The sequence below is a fragment of the Rhinichthys klamathensis genome, unplaced genomic scaffold, assembly GCF_029890125.1.
Source record: "Rhinichthys klamathensis goyatoka isolate OS25496 unplaced genomic scaffold, OSU_Roscu_1.1 h1tg000182l_1, whole genome shotgun sequence".
Taxonomy (NCBI): domain Eukaryota; kingdom Metazoa; phylum Chordata; class Actinopteri; order Cypriniformes; family Leuciscidae; genus Rhinichthys; species Rhinichthys klamathensis.
In genome coordinates this window covers 32,501-51,369 of record NW_026606710.1, presented here as the reverse complement: position 1 = coordinate 51,369, position 18,869 = coordinate 32,501, and the positions used below count along the sequence as shown (strand labels likewise).

The window sequence follows — 18,869 nt, the reverse complement described above, 5'->3', positions numbered from 1 at the left end:
ATTAGTTTCACCTTTTAAGTTGAGTTACTGAAATAAATGAACTTTTGCACCATATTCTAAGTTTTCGAGTTTCACCTGTATAACATATTTAAAAAACAAAATATTTTCCTCATATTTTGATGGATGTAGGGTCATTAAAAACAAACATATTTGTTGTCCTCTACTGTACTTGTTGTTTATATTGTGTTTAATTAATTCAAACCCCATTTTACAGCTAACCTTTAGACGTTTAAAACCCAATTTCATCACAAATCTGCACTGGTTAAATCTGTGGAGATTCACTTCGTTGTGAGACGGTTCGCCAAAACAGCAAGAGCTTCAAAATCTCATTTGATCTCAGCATTTCAATGTGGCCACACTGCCTGATGAACTAACACACACCAGAAATATCCATATTTCATTTAATTAATCTCAGGGTAACCCAAAACCACAAGCAGATGTTCAGCTAATTTCCAGTAATTACTTCTCTCTTTATATCTGCGTAGTGTTTTTGCTAACCCAAACATGCTTTCTTAATGAAGCTTTCTGCGAGCTGCTGCGCTGGTTATGTGTATTAAATGGACAGTTAGGCGCTAATAGCTCACTTAGCAGGAGGGGTCACGTCATAAAATTACAGTGAAAAGCCGTCAAACAACACACTGACTGCGATTTTAATCAGGAAGCTTTTCTTCCTGCGGCGTTGGAGATTGAGCAATTGAAAGATGAAAATCCACAGAATCTGTAATACTTCCAAAAGCAGGAGAAAATGAGCTTGGACCCCAGCCGTGAACTCTATTCATGCATCAGAATTCATAAAGCAATGCAAGTATGCTTTGCATTAACAGGAACCGTCTTCTTCTACAGTCAGTTTCGATTTTAAACCAACTACTTAAGTTGCCCTTGCAAAAAGTAAAGTGTGCAAAAAGTGTCTACTTTTTATGTACTTCTCAAAAGTATAGCCTACTTTACTGACAGAAAAATAGTCTTTGGCCTATACTTGTTCTCAATCTTTTGATGGAAATATATTTAAAAGTATAATTAAAGTGGTGAAAATTAAGTTTTTAATGTTGTTCATATGTCTATGTGGTGTTTTTAATACGCTTTAAGACACACCATGTGTAAGTTCATAAGTCGACAGCATTGCTGAGTATTTTCTGCTTAAAACTGCAGTGAACCAAAGACAGTCTCAAAAACACGGTTTGAAATCGCTGGTGTTTCTGACGTCACAAACGACCTTGTAATCAGATCAACGTGTGATCGTCAACCAGTGGATCTCTGAGCTGAGTGAGTGAGTGGAGGCGGGGCTCATTTGCATATTCATAGAACCGCGTATACTAAATGAGGCAAGGGTGTCGAGTTACATTCAAGATATTTTAAGGCATAAAGACATTTTTTTAAATGTTTAAATATGTGATTTTGGTGATCAAATATGAGTTTTAAGGGATAAAATGATTGACTACACGGGGACTTAAAAAAAAAAAGTAGTATACTTAAAGTGCAAAAATAATAAATAGTAAACTATAAGTATGATGTCATGTTCACATAAAGAAAACTATCCTAAACAAGTAGTTACTGAGAGTGTACTTACTTTCATAAACTAAAAAAACACGTGCTACAAGTATTTGATTAGTAAACTATCAGTATACCTGTAAGTTCACTTGTATAGTTGCAGTACAAACAAAAAAACAGTTGTAAACTAGTTGTGTGCTCACGGTGTACTACAGTTAAAAGAATACTTGTATACACTAAAAAGTGGGCCAATAGTACCAAGTAGTATTGAAATTGTACACTTAGAAGTACTATATTAGTATAAATATTACATAAAGTTTACTTATAAGCTTATATACTTAAACCTACTTAAGTATGAACTTGAAGTAGTGAAACTAAACATGTTTAAACACTGCAAAAAATGATGTTCTTCCTCTGTTTTCCTGTGCAAAACAAGTACAGCATCATTACTCCAGTCTTCAGTGTCACATGATCCTTCAGAAATCACTCTAATATGATGATTTGATGCTCAAGAAACATTTATGATTATTATCAATGTTGAAAACAGTTCATATTTGAGTGGAAACTGAAACACTTTATTTTCAGGATTCTTTGATGAATAGAAAGCTCAAAAGAACAGCATTTATTTGATATATAATCTTTTGTAACATTATAAAATGTCTTTACTGTCACTTTTAATAAATTTAACGATGAATAATTTTTTTTTTTTCAAACGGAAGTAGTGTACTGTGTATATACTCCACCAATGTCACATCTAAAGCACAGAACGGACCGAATAGGCCCTCGTTTCAACATGCTCCAGTTTGTGCATAAAGGAGGTTAAATTGAGATGTTAAAAGTGTGCCAGTGTGTGTGTGTGTGTGTGTGTGTATGTGTGTCAGTGTGTTGTCACCTGGGAGCCGCTCCGCATTTTTACTACAACACACACACACGCACACACACACACACACCTGCTCGGCTGCCTGTCACTGAACAGGTGGAGCGGAACAGAAGGTGTTCATTGTCTCGGTGGCTCACACCTCACTTCAGAAGCTCAAGCAGGGAAACAAACTGCAAAATAATCAGCAGAGACGAGCGGAAAACGGAAAGACAAGTGGTGGCTTTTAGTTCGCCCGCGCTGCCTGCGCTAATGCTGTCATTACACAGTATATATTGAGTGTGTGTGTGTGTGTGTGTGTGTGTGATTCTGTGTTTTGGAGGAAGGTTGAGAACAATATACACAAAATGGCCCCCTGCCAATGACACACAGAGTGTTTTGATGTGCGTTCAGCTCTTCGTGGTCATAGAAAGTGCTTGTCTGTCAGGTTAATGTGTGTGTTTCTGCTTTTGTGCTTCTCTTGAGTGATAGGAGGATTCTGATTGGCTGAGAGGGTCTAGTTACCAAAGCAGTCACTCAGCTGAACTATGTGCTATATATGCAGCCATCTTTGCTTCAGTTTGAACCAATCACCTGAGCCGTACAAGTCATGTGACTCACTGGATTGGAAATCCTGCAGCAGGTAGAGATAAACATTTATGTAAAAAAAAAATAGATTTTTACAAAATTATATGTTATTTTGGGTACAACTATTTTGGGTATTTTTGTGTTACCTAAAGCCTTTTTTAATTTCAACAAGCCAGATCTGCTTTATTTTGGATAGTGTATAATACATAATAGGGTATAATAACTTTCAAAATTCATGTAAAAATGTAAAAAAAAAGAAAAAAAAAGAGAAAACGGATGTCATTGGTTTTAAACAGTGCTGTTCACTAAAAAATGTTTTCGTTAATTGAAATAAAGCTGAAATAAAATAAAATGTAAATATTACATAAAAAAACCTTCAAACTTAATAAAAAAACTAAATTAAATTAAGTGCTAAAAACTTGATTTGATTCTTGAACTCCCTTGATTAAATAAAAATCAATTAAAACGAAATACTGGTAGAAACTAATAAAATGACAAAAGCAAATAAAGTGTGTGTGTGTGTGTGTGTGTGTGTGTGTGTGTGTGTGTGGGTGAGAGAGAGAGAGAGAGAGAGAGAGTGTGTGTATATATCTCAGTGTTTGAGAGTGTATTTACTGTGTGTGTGTGTGTGTGTGTGTGTGTGTGTGTGAGAGAGAGAGTGTGTGTGTATGTCTCAGTGTTTGAGAGTGTATTTACTGTGTGTGTGTGTGTGTGTGTGTGTGTGTCTGTGTGTGTGTGTGTGTGTGTGTGTGTGTGAGAGAGTGTGTGTGTGTATGTCTCAGTGATTGAGAGTGTATTTACTGTGTGTGTGTGTGAGAGTGAGTGAGTGAGAGTGTATGTGTGTGTGTGTGTGTGTGTGTGTGTGTGTGAGTGAGTGAGTGAGTGTGTGTGTTTGTGTGTGTGTGTGTGTGTGTGTTTGTGTGTGTGTGTGAGTGAGTGAGTGTCTGAGTGTGTGAGTGAGTGTGTGAATGAAGGTGTGTCTGTGTTTGTGTGAGTGTGTGTGTGTGTGTGTGTGTGTGAGTGAGTGTCTGAGTGTGTGAGTGAGTGTGTTTGAGTGAGTGAGTGAGTGAGTGAGTGAGTGTTTGTGTGTGTGTGTGTGTGTGTGTGTGTGTGAGTGAGTGAGTGAGTGAGTGAGTGTGTGTGTTCCCACCATATATATATATATATATTGTAAATCAAAGCACTAGTTAAAAGTATATTCAAACTATATGAATGCAGAAAGAGAATGGCAGTGCTTCTGTTTTGCGGCGTGAACTGTAACGGCGTCCTCTCCTAATGGCATTATTTGTTTTCGTGTTGAACACATCAGTGTTTAAACCTCGCATTATTTACCGTGATGTCATTCCGAGATGCAATTAAAAAGGAAAAATTACAGAACAGAGCAGAAGCGAATATTAGAAGATCACTCATACCCATAATTACCTGCTCTGTCAAGGTATTTCGGAATTTCACTGATCACGGACATTAATTATATCTCCTTTAAATACAATAAAAAGTAATGGGGGCCCTCTGGTAAAATGCTCCTGAATTCACAATGCCTAAATGAAGTTATCAGTTTTATTAATGGTCTCTATTCTTCTTCATCTATTATGAATCTTACAAGAGATCTATTTTACTGAGTGGTCAGGTTGCCGGAGAACGGTCCGACGTTATCGGGGGCAATTTCTAAATTAAATTGAGAGCTGGTCTTTTTTCGTGTGAAAATGAGCCCGATACTTTAATCAGGAACGTCGCGAGGAAGCGGCCCTTGTTAGGTAGTGTAATAGATGGGCCCCATTCATCACCTCAAAGCGTCTATGTAAAGAACGGAGCCGGGGCTCGCGACTGACGGTATTAATTACTATTCAATTATAAAACCCTGGCCCATAAATAAAAATAAAAGTGGTATTCATGAGGCATTTATAGAAAGCCACTTGGGATGTGAGGGAAGGGCATTTTTGTGAGATATATAAATCAGAGAGTGTCTCTCTGGAGTTACAGAGTGTGGCTTTACAGAGGAGTTTTTTTATTATATATTTATATATACACTATGCTCTCCGTATAGCAAACGCCACCAATAATGCGGCCTTTAGATTCAAGATGTCTTGCACGTCTGCATTGCATATATGATTCTTGGAAAGTCAATATAGCAAATGATCCAAGATGGTGAATATGTAAATATACTTGATTTCATTTAATAATGAAAAGAACTGCTAAAAATAGCGAATCAGCCGCTAATAGTGAATAGTGAATTCTCCATTTAATGAAAAATCAGTGATTTCATTCGTATATTTTACATGCATTCATCAGCTGTTGATGTGTTAGCATTATTTAATGTTTCTTTTTAATGACCCTACAAGTTTGAATAAACCATCAAATTATGAGGAGAAAAAATACTATTTTCCTAAATATTTTAAATATGAGGGAAGAACAAAACCCCTAAACTTGGTTGAGGTATTTATCTGCCAAAATGATTTGGCAAAAAAGGCAAACTACAGCTACAGGTTTTATTTAACTATATGCAAAAATAGAAAAAAAAGCTCACATTAACTACAAAATAATCAGTTATTAATATTTTGTTGGGTTTTTCTTGTTTTTGCATGTGTGTATAATTTCTTTGTATGACCGCCTGGCCAAAAATTATGTCGCATAATTTGTCCACAATTAATCCCAAATAAAACAATCGACTCCAAGCACAAATACGTTCGTTTTTAAGGTGAAAGCTTTGGAAACAGACAGTCATTTGTGACCATTATGGAAATTCTTGTACATTTTCCTTACAATGTCAAAACAAAGAGTCCAAATGATTGTCAACCATCTGCTCTCTACATCTAATGAACACACGAAAGATGGCGGATTCACTCTCAAATTATTTCTAGAAAATCTTTAATGAGTTTTCCAGATAATGCTTGGATTAATTTAAAATATATACTTTATTTTGTATTTATTTTTTTTTATTTATTTTTTTAAGTCTAACTATATATAAACAATAAAGATCTATCATTATAATAAATAAATAAAAAACATATAATATTTGATAATACAACAAATTATTAAAACTTTGAACTGCTCGTTGAGGGGACGAGGACAAACCTGAACAAATATGTAACCCTTAAAAATACACAAAAGTTTGGGGTCAGTACGATTTGTTTTTAAATAGATTAATACCTTTATTCAGCAAGGACAAACTAAATTGATCAAAAGTAACAGTAAAGACATTTATAATATCACAAAAGATTTTTTATTTCAAATAAATGATTTTCTTTTAAACTTTCCATTGAATATTAAATTCTATACAAGTTCTCTATTATTTTCCATCATAGAATCCTGAAAAAAGTAGCAGAACGACTGTTTTTAACATAATAATAAATGTTTCTTGAGCATCAGATCCTCATATTTGAGTGATTTCTGAAGGATCATGTGACACTGAAGACTGGAGTAATGATGCTGAAAATTCAGCTTTGATCACAGGAATAAATTACACTTTACTATATATTCACATAGAAAACAGCTGTTTAAAATTATAATAATATTTCACTATTTTTGCTGTATTTTTGATCAAATAAATAGCCCTGATGAGCAGAAGAGACTTCAAAAACGTCATGTCAGCAGGTTTTGCACAGTCTGAAAGTGCCACTCATGTAAATATCTAGTGAATAAAATGCAGAAAGGATATTATTAATCCAAGTCCATTAATTATCCTCCATTATTTTCCCCCTTTCTCTGCAGTGACATTTATGGAAACGTTATGGACAGCAATTGCTCCTATGAGTGACATTTTCATTTGGCTTTAAAGTCGAGATGTTAGGACGTCACTCGCCTGTCCGGAGACTCAAAAATACGACGCGACAGTGGCTTCAAATCTTGAGAGCGCCGCTACTTTAGATGAAAGCGTGCGATGGGCCTTTCATCTCCAGAGAAAAGGTCACAAATACCCTGGTGCAATGTATCACATGCTGATAGATGTTTTAGATATAAGAAGAACTTGCAAAGACCTTGTTTAAATCTCCAGGTTAACGGTGCATCTGTGGCGAGATCGTCTTTGAAGCCCGGCGATGGGAACGAGGGCCCGATGGCTTCAAACACCAGCAGACGAATCAGCCTGAAAGTTTCCTCAACACCCAGGGGAGAACGGGAAGGCTAGATCTGTATCGAAAGGAAAAAAAAAAGAGTCAAATTTGCCAACCACAGACAAATTCCCCTCATGGGGAGGTTGAGGAGGCTGACATTTTTAGATCGCAGGGTCAATAGTAAAGTTAATGAACTTAAAGGGCACCTTTTTTACAGATATGAGCCCTCGTTTATCATAAACTACCCATTCTTATACTTCATTAAATTATTGTAAGGTTTTAAGACATTTTACAGTTTTTTTTATTCGCTTTGGTACTATTTTCACAAGTAAGGTGTACATTTTCAAAACTCTTAGTACAAAAATCCAAACTGATCACACTTGTAACACACAGCTAGTCATTCTTTCAAAACATGATCCCATGCTTTCATTACAGTTATACATTTTTCAGTCCACATAATCATTGTTTCGAACACAAGATTATTGTAATATGTAATGAGAACGTTTGGTTTAATCACAGAAACACAACAGTATGATCTTCTTTCAATTTAGTACTTTTAACAATCAGTTCATTCAACAGCAAACAATGCAAGATACATGTTTCAAATCACCCTTGTTGCTGAAATAATTACAGTATTACAGGCTACAGTTGCCACATTAGAAAATACACGTGCATTACCTAACTTATGTAATTGAATCCATAATGTTTGTAATAGTATCTGCAGTGAGTTATCAAAAGCTGCGATGAAGTATGACACAGCCATGAGGTTCTGTGCGAGAACAGAGTTTGCTGGCAAAATGTGTTCACTCTATAGCCTTTGACTGAATCTATATATACTGTAGTGGACCTTTCCAGATGAAGGCGGAGTTACAGTAATGTGGCAGTCTCTACCATGGTAATCTGTCTACAGTATCACATGGCATACATACTGTAATGTAAAATGCTGTATTTGATGCCATCTGTCTCCCTTCTACTGATGCATCTCTAATCAATCTGTTTTACAGTCATTGACCGTTTCCTCTCCATTATACTCTATTCTGCTTTACAGTGTTTTCACAAATAGCAAATTTCTCTGTACCTCACTCACACACACATGCGTGTGCACACACTTTGAACATAGTGGTGGTTATTACTGTATCTATAAATCACTTATGTAGTAAAAAGAATTCATTACATTTGGTTATCCATATCGGAAATTGCAAACAAGTTATAGAAACTGTATATACAATCAATATCTATAGAAATCTATAGGTGTACCAAATGATTAATTGATTAACCATTAAGATCAGTTGGATTAAATAATAGACAAATGTATTAAACTGAACAAAAAGAGATGCAAATCAAAAGTTTGATAATAAGAGCTTTATGAAAGGAAGTTACTGTGAATGAAACAGTTATGTAGATGAAACACTTATTTTGTGTTGTGAAAAGGATACTTTGTGATTTTGTGAATTGTACTAACACAATTGAAAACATGATGAAATGTTTGAAAAAAGTGCAATTTTGATGATCTGTTGTGATATTAGCACTAAGAGTTTTGAAAATGTACACCCACCTTACTTGTGAAAATAGTACCAAAGCGAATAAAAAAAACTGTAAGAAAATGTATCAATGATTCCCAGATATAGATTTAGCTTTATATGCACCAAATTTAGGGAAAAATCTGCATAATTCTGCAGGAATTTGCAAGAATTTGCAAAAGAAAGAATGCATTTGACCGGTCAAATGTGTTTAATGGTATAGGGATGCGCAATATATCGCCACCATATCAGTATCGGTCGATATATGTTAGTTTTTAATATTATCGTTATTAACCCGATAAAAAAAATGTCAATAAATAATGGATTATTTCCTTTATCATGATGGTTTTGAATTGCTTGAAATATGATTGGAATCAAAAAGGTGATCATTAATGATCATTATAATTGTGTGTTTGGGACATGGCTTTTAATGATGAGACTTTTGTTTTTGTAATCAGGCTCTCAAATATTATAAAAAAATTGGATTTGGATTTATCGGATATTAGATTTAGCTTCAATAGTGAACATGTTACGGGCTGCTATGTATCATCCAAGGAAGGAAGAACGGGACATGGAATGAATAAGTAAATATATAACTAACACAAGCATACATCAAAACAACTAACATAACATCCAATAGTGGACGAGGAACTTAAGGAAAACTCAGGGCTTATACACAGGGAAAACAAAGGGAGCTAAATGAAACACAGGTGAAACTAATCATTAATGGGAACAAACTGGCACACACATAACTATAGGTCAAACAGGGAACACTAAAACACCATGAAACTAAACCAAAACTACACGTTACAACAAGATTTGAATAACTTGGTAACCTGTGCCTTAAACAAAACTTGAGTGTCTTTCAACGATCTGAAGCCACATGGAAAACTTTGGAAAATATGCCTGACATGGAAAAAGGGTCTTGGAAGTTGCATAAAGCAAGCCAGGAAATGCAGACTAGCCCCCCCCCCCCCTTCTCATAATAACTATATATTTACTCACCTGTCAGTCATCCATGTGTGCATGTAGGTGCACAACACATACAGCAAATCCATAGCATGACTGGAGTGAGCGAGTGGGACTGTAAGCCTGATGCATCAATTCACGGCGCATTCCCGGCGTTCCCGGGGGAGGCGCAGGGATTATGGAATCCTATATCTCTCAAGGACACACGCTCAGGTGAGCTGTGTGTTATACTATCCCTGCCTGCTCTGTTTTACGGTTCCCATAAACCCCGGTGTGCCTAATTTAATCCCGTACGCCCCTCACACACCTCCCGCGGCCCGCGAAAATCCCGGGATTTAGTGTGCTGTGACGAGACCCCACGAAATCCTGCTGCAACACACACACACACACACACACATGGAAGGGATTATTAATATGTGTGTTAATATGATTTACTTGAAACGCTTTGGATGTATCTACCTTATTTTCAACGCGGAAGTAAGCTGTTTTGTACAGCTAAAATAACTGGCTATAAATGACTTATACGTGAAAAAAGGTGGATGTGATATATAGTGTAATAAAAATGGGGTTTTTATATTAGAAAAACTATTAAACTAACTATTAAAGAGACAATTATCGAGAGGCAGTGTGAATGAATGAATAAAACGAATATCTGTATTCATCGGTCTCAGCGCCATTTTATATTTTCAACGGAATCAAAGCGAGACTTTGAGGGATATAGGCCTCTCTCTCTCTCTCTCTCTCTCTCTCTCTCTCTCTCTATATATATATATATATATATATATATATATATATATTCAGTGGGTTGTATACTGTTATTTAATGTGTTTTTAAATTGTTCTGCTGACGAAACCCTGCAGAAATATCTTTCCAGGAAATTTCAATGGGCAAAAAAACTTCAGACAATTATGTGATCTAGGAGCTTTTTATAGCTTTTTACATTGAAAACAGCTACCCTTGCTTCCATACCTGTCATGGCGCTGCTCAGTCTGAATAAGGCCTATTTAACCTTGCAACCACATTGTATTATGATCAAAACAACTCACACCCTATAGCATCCACCTAGAACACAATATAAACCACCTAGCAATGCCCTATCCCTAGCAACCACATAATAGCACAAAAAATTCATGTTTTGTTTATTTGTGCATGTGCGAGGCAGCGGATCGAATCAACTGACGTGTTCATCCAACAGGATTTCTACACATGACTGTGATGCTCAGAGCACCGACAGGCTTTTACTGCGACGGTGTGGTAAAACAGCACATTATCCTCTTCAATAGATTACACACAAACACCGGCGGGGAGGACGAGGTTCAGGTTTGATCATATTACGCTCTGTGTTCTGTAGGCCCACTCATGATTGATAACCGGGGCCATACGTGGTCGGGTCTGCGTTATCTACTCAAGCTTTATTTAATGCAATGAATAGTTTTAAAGCCCTCAAATTGTGTGAGAAACAGATTACAGAGAACTGACACTGATTTCCACAGGAGAGCATGAAAGGTTAAAGCATGCATAATTGAAAAGTGAGATCTGAAAATCTTGAGAATGTGAAAGTTCAAAAGGTGGCCTTCAAAGCCCTCATATGGAAATACTTTTTTTTCCAAAAGAGCAAACGGTGGCGACTGGATAAAATGTGAAGCGTATTGATTGGTCAGTGCGTTCTGTTGCTCCCACATTATGACCAGTGGCATTTACCAGCTCATTTCTGCAGTTAAAGTAAAGTTTGAAGCTCTCACTCATATCATACACTTTTTAAAATCATTGTAGGTTTACTTTTTTCCCCCCGAGGAGTGCTTATAATGTTAGTTGAGGTTTTTGTCCTAAAAAGGGTCATAGTTTACTGTTAGGACCATTTTTCCTTTTCTCAATATTAAATGCCATTTATAATCCATTTTAATACCACAAAATATCACGGTAAATAATCAAATCCATTGCTTATACTACCTAGTACTCTTGTTTTCCCTCCAAAATGATGTCACTTTCTGGACGATGATGTCATTGACGGGGTGGCTTTCGTTTTTTAACATTAAATGGCATTTACAGTTAATTTTACTTCAATAATTTGACATATTTCCTAACAAAACATGATTTAGATGAAAAAATTACTTGATTTATTCCATCCAGAATTGATTGTACCATGCAGATGATGACAAGGCCACTAATTTACAATGAAATAATACAAATAAATAAACTAAATAATTTTCATTTTTGGAAAACAAACAGCTCCTAACTTTATAACCCCCCCATCTTTTTCTTATGACATTTTTGTAAACAAGCAAGCTCTAATCAATCAATTATCTCTTAAAATCTTCTGAACAGTCTCCCACCGCAGTTCTATACTTTACACTCCTGGCGTAACATCTCAAACCTCTTTCCCCAAAAATGTTTCCTTCCATTTTCTTTTTGTCAAAGCACAACACCGAAGATATCCGGCCAGGTGGTGAAGATCCAACAGTATGAAACCTTGAATGTTTGCCTTCTGTTGGAACACAGCAGATCTCAGACCAAAATAATGTCGTTAGATCATTCCTCTAATTCAGAATTGACTGAATTCTGTGCCTTTTAGAATATGAATATGCTTGTAATCTAAAGCATTTGGCAGCGTTTAAAGTGCGTGCCACTGCTTAAACTTTATTCATTAGAACGTGATTGTTTAACTTTACAGAAATGACACTAAAAAAAGATGGAAATAAAGAGCTAAATGTAATCATGAAGTTAGTATCAAACTGAGTTCTGAACTTTGATTAAAAAAAAGGATGGACAAAAACTAGAGATGTACAGAAATGAAAAATATATATATTTGGCCGATACCGATAACCGATAATTCTTTATATTTGAAAGCCGATAACCGATATATTGGCCGATAAATCTAAATCCAAACTTTTTATGTAATTTTTGAGAGCCTGATTACAAAAACAAAAGTCTCACCATTAAAATCCATGTCCCAAGCACACAATTATAATATTCTCATTATAATTTTATGTAGCCGATATGACAGACATGTTGCACTGAACTGTATTTTTCTTTTTGAAGTGATTCCAATCATATTTCAAGCAATTCAAAACCATCATGTTGAACAGTGCGCTTCTGAAGAGTCTCAGCTGAAGGAAATAATACATTATTTATCGGCTTTAATATATCGGACAAATTTCCTTACCGGGCCGATAATGATAACTTAAAAAATGAACATATATCGGCATGGTGGCTGATATATTGCGCATCCCTAACACAAACACCACAAAATATCACAGTAAATAGTCAAATCATTTGCTTATACTTACTAGTACTCTTGTTTTCCCTCCAAAATTATGTCACTTCCTGGACGATGATGTCCTTTAGGGATTTTGTGTTTTACAGTTTTTTCAAATTGCTTACACGCACTTTCTGAAGCTATGGCTCAATTTCTTGAAACTATACACACAAAACACACAACATGCAAAACATCAGACATCTCTTGCAAAAGCAAACACATCATTCAAAACTATTTTAACTCTTCCAAAAATGCACTCTACACACAAACATAAAATGATTAGCAACATGCACGTCAAACTACACACGGATGTGACAAATATAAAACACTACTCTCGTGTCTTTTGCATGTTCAGTTGTTTTAATTAACTGTGATAAAAAGTAAGTTTAATATTGTATCCAGTCTTATTTGATGGGGACATATGAGAGTTTCCAGTGTGTGTGTGTGTGTGTGTGTGTGTGCGGCAGGAGGTTGTGGTGTTCCTGGCTGCAGTTGTTCATTGTTTAAGGGATTGTTCTTCCTGTTGAGGCTGCAAGAGGTTCTGTCCGGCCCGGCTGGCTCTGCAGTAATTGTAGGGTGTTTGGGTCTGGTTGTCTTCTGATAAAGGATCAAAGTTGACCACTGCCCAGCACTAAACGACAGTGTTAGCAACACATGTCAACAGACGACATTTACAACCAGCGTTTCCTCCCGAGGAGGAAGTGAACAGCGCTCAACAGATACCGTATCTCTTTATCCAGCCATTCAGAGCTGGAGAAAAGGACATTTCTTCAGTGGCTCAGGAGCAATGAAAGGTTTCAAATAAACCCACTTAATTCTTTATAGCCACATGCATTTTTAAAAAATGCTCAGAATGGCATACTAATGTTATGTGGATCTTGTGCATGCATGGAATGACCTTCGACATTTGCTAAAATATGCAATATATACAAACAGATCACTCTATGTTATAGCCAAATCCCATAATGCAATGCTCTCAATTTGATCAATAAACCAGACGTGATATCAACTGTTATATGATCAAGTGGCATACGTATTTTTGCACATTTTACGATTTGAATAAAAACTAATTTAAATTTCTCATATTTCTCATATGTCCCCATGAAAAATAAGACTGGATACAATTTTTTGTGTGCGTGTGTGTGTGGATATTTGCGAAACTAAACATGCAACATAGTACATACTTAAACCTTTGCATACTTGTTTTTGAAGTTAAAAGTTTACAGAAAGTTTCTTTGTTAACTTAAAGTTTCACAAACTATTTGCGTTGGTAACAGTGTATATAATGTGATATGCAGTTGCTGTTTTTTTAAATAGTAGGAAGTATGACTATGCAATGTGTTAATTGCACATTTATAATTACCCTAACCCTAATACAAAATAAATGAAAAATCATCAGAAATTATATTACTGAGATTCTAACTGGATGTTGTTGAATTAAACATGCAACATGGTGAAGTCATGGGACAACAATAAAGCATAGGCTACTTCTGTTTGATGTGTCCCGATTTGCATACTTATTCACTATATTTATAGTATAAATAGTTTGAGTACACACTGAAATTTCCAAAAAGAAAAAGTGCATTTCACTAACACAAAGAGAAATACAATACAAAAAGATAAAAAAATTCATACACTGACTATACAGGGTTGAGCACATAGTATAAGTGTGTAGTGTATAGTGCATCATTTGGGACACAACTACTGTTTCACATACTATTTTACACCATACCATATGCAGTAAGCTAATATTCTATGCTATACATAAGCAAACATTAACATTAGTGCTTGAGTTTCAGTGCATGGGTTTTCTTAAAGACGCCCTATATTCTGTTTTGTGTAATGTTGCTGTTTGAGTATAAAAAAGCTCTGCGAAGTTCTTCTCTATATCAGTGTCAGTGTTTCTGAACTCCTGAAACGCCTCCATTGTAGTCTTGAGTTTCTTCCAGGAACGAACACGTCACAATATTCCTCATTTAAATAATTAATGCGCAGAATAAAGGGGCGGAGCCGGGTTGAGTTAGTTAGTAGTGTGTTAAACTGGTGGTTATGGTATGGGCCGGGACATTTCCCAAACACACTCGACCAATCACAACACACTGCTCCAGCCGACCAATCAGAGCACAGTGTGCTTTCAGAAGGAGGGGCTTCATAGAGACAGGAACTAAACAGAGCGTTACTGACAGACTGGGAAGAGAGGAGCCGCAACAATGGAGAATATGAGGAAAATAATCAACATTCAAGCCAAAAAACAACATCAAGACTTTGATAAAGGGCATAATACGGCCTCTTTAAAGACCTCGTCCTGTGTCTGTGGTCAATAGTGTGTTCTTCCAGGCCTGAAGTCACAGAAAAGCTTGAATTTGTCACTGTCTTCACTCAAGCACTTGGATTTCTCCCCCGAACCCCCGGCCTCCTGTTCCGCACCGCTTTGGCAGGAACAGATCTCCTCACAGGCCTGAAAATGCTTCATGGGAATTATAGCTGAGGCTATTACAGTTTGTTCTTCCAAATGTATTGAGGGGCTGATGGTCTGGGCAAAGTGCTCCATCTTGGAGTGACTGTGCATCTGTGCTCTCAGAAACAAAATGAGAGTGAAAAGCGCTGGTCAGCACGGGTCTTCGTCCCATCTGTCCGTTCCGCTGATGAAGAGAAGTGGAAAAACTGCAAAACTCTGTTGTTTTTGCAGCCTAAAGCAAGAAAAGCATAATTTTAAAACATAATTGTTCAGTTATCTATTCACTTGTGTTGCTTTACCAGCTAAAAGGGGCAGGGTAATTTTTTCCCATGTTAGAATAATAGTACTGTGTAGAGATAACAGCATAAACTACGGTGCTTTCATTAAACATCGACATCGTATATACAAATATGACATTAAAGCTCCAGTCCGTAACTTTTTTAAGTTAAAAATAATCCAAAATAATTATATTAAAAAAAACTTATTCTGCCAGTGGTCAAAACTATCTGCTTGCCATAGCTAGATTCAAAACGGTTAGCTTGTAATAATGATTTTAATTCCAGTGGTACTGGTGGGTTTCCGCGGGAAATTCGAGCATGTCTTTGCGTCATTACGTCACACCCGTACACATAAAGAAGGAGTTTCGGCTAGCCGGCTATACTGCGCGTGACGAGATGTTTAGATGTATAGGCTTTTCTCGCAGCACTTTACATAATTAAACTTATGGCGGATCCAGAAAGATCCAAACAACAATCATCAGTGTCAACTGGAGATTCAGCAGTTATAAAACCCAAAAGACTTCGTACTTCGGATTTAAGGTGGCTAGAGAAAGAGAAAGAAACCGTCTCATGCGAACACAAGGATTAAACATCGGCGGGGCTTTTGAAAAGTGCGTGTACTCCGTGTTTTGAAGGGGTTCAAAACAGAAGAAGAGACGGCTTTTTTCTGCTGAACAAGTAAGACATTTCAATAGTTCAATCGTGTAACAGTACGTTTTCTTAATTCACACAGTTATGGAGTTTCCTTTGTTGTGCCTTTCTCGTTTTGCTATTATGGAGAATATGAATTCTGAACTACACAGGTAACCATAAAACATATTAAATTTTTATCATTAGTCACGCAATGCTGATGTTGTTAACATGAACAATTTGAGAACAAAGTAGGCTATAATTTGCACGGTTGCTGTAAATCGCGTTGATTAAATCTAACGAAGCTTATCATGTCGAATGCTTTTTCCCCCTTAGTTGGTCAGAACAAAAATGGATTTTACTTACTTGTTCAGAAGACATTTTCTTATGAAAATTCTTATGTTGGTCAAACTTTCAAAAAGTGAATCTGTGATTCTGTATGACAGTATCCACACAGCGCGGTGACTGACAGCAGCACTCGCCTCAAAACACTGTGTTCATCCGCGCTGTTTCATGCCGATTTACAACCCACGTAAAGATGATAATTCCGCGAATCACTGCAGTTACAGATTTCGAACAGAGAGATGGCGACAAAGAGGAAAAGATCCGGACTGCAGCTTTAAAGTATACGTTCATTATGAAAATAAAACTGCCAGTAAGTGGCAACAATCCACTGTGTTAATGAATGAGTGATTGGTTGATTGATTCATTCATTCAAATGTAAATGAATCAGTCTTTATGAGTCATTGAATCAGATCAGTCTTTATGAGTCATTGAATCAGTCTTTATGAGTCATTGAATCAGTCTTTACGTGTCATTGAATCAGTCTTTACGAGTCATTGAATCAGTCTTTACGAGTCACGGAATCAGTCTTTACGAGTCATTGAATCAGTCTTTACGAGTCATTGAATCAGTCTTTATGAGTCATTTCAGGAGTCATTGAATCAGTCTTTACGAGTCATTGAATCAGTCTTTACGAGTCACTGAATCAGTCTTCATGAGTCATTGAATCATTGACTCACCTGATTTGTTAAAAAAACCCGGAATCATTCAAGAAAAAAAATGGCACCTTTAAGATCAGGGCATTTACTAAGGTTTCTGCAAGCCTTAACGAACAAGTCATTGAGTCATCGACTGTTTAAAACCTTAAATTATTCAAGAACAAAACTTTGTTGATCACAGAGACAATGGTTCTGCTGTGACTGTTTTTAACTATTTTAGTCTATACTGAAAAAAGTATGTCACTTGATAACTTAAACAGTCGATTTTTTATAACTTATTAATTGTATACCATTGGATAAAGTATAACATAGCGATGAGATCATAAAATGAGGACTTAGTTACTAATATACAACTAATTTAGTTGGTCAAATTCATGTGATCAAATGAACCTGGGAAATCTTAATTCCCGCACACGAAAATCCCGATGGATTCCTAGAAACATGAAGAATTTCACCCGCAAAAAAATGTTTGTAGGCCAAAACTGGCACCTTTAAGATCAGGGCATTTACTCTTTTTCTGCATATCGTAAATTTATCAAAACACAAAAAATAAATTCACAGTCTTAAGCACCTTATCAGTGTGAGAATGAGTTCTTCCTGCAGTATTTAACGTGGTTCTTCTTGACATCTCAATGGTTGAAGCTCTTGGCTGGTAATTCCTGGAAGTTCGCCACTCAAAGCAATGGCGAGTGTGAGAGGATCTGTTCTTGTGTAACAGTGGTCAACCTTATCGTTGCGCTCCAAGTGTGAAGGAGCAACTCGAGTGTCTCAATCTCCCACTGCAGTCTGTTTGTCCACTTCCTGTTTAGTTTAGACAAGAGCGACGAGTCTTTGTAGAACTGGCATCTGGAAATGACCAAACTGTAAATCCTAAAGTTAATCTAACTCATAAGCACAGAAAGGTTTGCTGAATAAACAATATTTAAGACTTTCCTTAAAATATAGCATATAGCATCTGTTCCAAATCTTGTGAGCTGACACCCTTTTAAGTCTTAGACAAGTTTCCCAATGTGAAGGATGTTCAAAAATGCAGTCAGCAGCACTATTATTTTTGCCTTCTCAGATATTGCAAATATTATTCATGAATAAGGCAAGACCAGAATGCATTATGAGTTTGGTGGGGGGAAAAATGCATGCAAGATGGTATGTGGAAATGTATATCTTCAATTATAAAATATATTTGTCATTATATCAATATTAAAAAATATATAGAATATACTAATTTACTCAATATTTCTATATATTGTGTCCATTTATTTAAATACAATTCATATTTGTGTATATTTTGCTCCATATTTGTGTCTATTGTGATTTGTCCATTTTATTTATTTTATATTGATAATATATATATTAAATATATTATAATACATTTATCTAGACTCGTGCATCATCTTGCATGCTTTTTTTATTCACCAAACAGATGAAAATCAGTGATGTGTCATGCACACAAACGACTCAATGATTTGCTTCCTCTCAAAAAACTAATTTTAATTAAAACAAAAATGTTGAATCATTAACAAGTTTATAAAACAGTGATTTAGTTACATAAATAAATTGATATCGGTGTATCAAATCTTAAATTCAACTTCATGAGAATGTTGACACGGGTGAAGTACAATCGTTTACCTTGTATAATAAATAAAATGAAAAAAAAAGAAGATATTTCTGTTTCTAAACGAACAAAATAAAGTAAAATAAAAAGAGCTACAGACAAACCTCTAAGGAAGGGGACACTCGACAACGTTTTTGCACCAAAAACATAGGAAACCTGCTTTT

The 18,869-nt window shown here is 35.9% G+C and overlaps 1 protein-coding gene and 1 long non-coding RNA gene across 2 annotated transcripts in view; both read right to left on the bottom strand.

The window, feature by feature from the left end:
- Window positions 1–6,297: 6,297 nt before the first annotated feature.
- Window positions 6,298–9,570, bottom strand: LOC130094898 (uncharacterized). The gene is made up of 2 exons (XR_008808020.1): window positions 9,507–9,570; window positions 6,298–7,057 (listed from the first exon to the last, which is right to left on the bottom strand). It is a non-coding gene; the product is annotated as an uncharacterized LOC130094898 (long non-coding RNA).
- Window positions 9,571–18,564: 8,994 nt separating this feature from the next.
- The window catches only part of LOC130094897 (zinc finger SWIM domain-containing protein 6), a gene marked incomplete at its 5' end in the record, with an annotated part of 26,616 nt that continues 26,311 nt past the window's right edge, over window positions 18,565–18,869 (bottom strand). Inside the window, one exon of the mRNA XM_056261428.1 lies at window positions 18,565–18,869. This exon is cut by the window's right edge and continues 2,457 nt beyond it.